This window comes from Pelodiscus sinensis, chromosome 3 (genome assembly GCF_052426305.1).
Source record: "Pelodiscus sinensis isolate ZL-2025 chromosome 3, ASM5242630v1, whole genome shotgun sequence".
NCBI classification, from domain to species: domain Eukaryota; kingdom Metazoa; phylum Chordata; order Testudines; family Trionychidae; genus Pelodiscus; species Pelodiscus sinensis.
The window spans coordinates 124,737,053-124,738,251 of record NC_143054.1 but is presented as its reverse complement, the minus strand read 5'-3'; positions in this window follow the sequence as shown (position 1 = coordinate 124,738,251).

Below are 1,199 nucleotides of genomic sequence, written 5' to 3'. Positions count from 1 at the left end.
GCCCTGTGCCCTCCCCTTTCCTCCTACACGCTCCCTGTACCCTCCCTCCTCTCTGCACGCTCCCTTTTGTCCCCTCCTCCTCCCTCGGTACACTCCCCTTTTCCTTTCTTCTCCCTTCACTTACCAGCGGCTCTCAAGCCAAACTAAAACTGTGACAAGCTGTGCAAAAATAAAATGCAGAAATCTCTGATCTTGTCTTTAGCAGAGTATAGTACAGGTTGACCTTCTCTCTAGTTTAAAAGCTGTAGGGGGTAGCTGAGTTAGTCTTTAAAGTGCTACCGGACTATTTATTGTTTTTTAAGTTGATCCTGTACAGACTAACAAAACATGTTGATGGTATCATGAGCTTTAGTGGGCACAGACCACTTCTTCCAATAACCAAAAGTGGGGCTGGCCCTCTGAAGACGTGGGCAGCTCATGATACCATCTACATAGTTGTTAGTTTTTAAAGTGCTACCAGACTATTTGTTGTTTTTTAAGTTTATCCTCTCTAGTTTGGCACCCTCAGAATATTGGCTAGTAGCATTACCAACACTTCCACTGCTTACTGGGTTCTTAGAAGACATTTAGGGGTAAATTAGAGCTAAATAACAGCACAAAACACTGAGAGCCAGTAAAATCATGCCCAGTCATGCATGTTGCCAGACCAGAGAGGTTCAATCTATAACATCAAGTGTGTGTAAATTTTGACTTTTAAAAAAAGATAAATAGAAGTTCAATAACTTGAAGTAGGCATTCTGTTAAATTACATTTTTACTGTATAAATATACAGTAGGGCAGACTAGCATTTATATTATTGTGACAGTACCCAGAGCAATGAATGATTTTTTTCTACAAATACAATAAATAAAACTTTTGTCCCGGTTGGTGTGGCAGAAGAGGAATATTTTCAATAGGACAAAGCCCTACCAGTTACAAGTGCAGCAGAATTCTATTCAGTTAGGAGTATTAGTGGCCAGGATAGTTAACATCAGTAGAGCTGCAGGAACTGATTGCAAGGCAAACACATTAATTCTAATCAGTGTCCATATGGGTTCATTTGAAGAGTATTGAGATGTTGTATCCTACTGTTCCAGTCTTTGAGCTGAAAGGGATAGTGCTGCAAAGCCCACTGTGTCTGGATTGGTGTGGGAAAGGATGGAAGATAACTTTCTACTATATAATTAGGCTTCTCCCATTAGCCCAGTTACCTCTGTTTA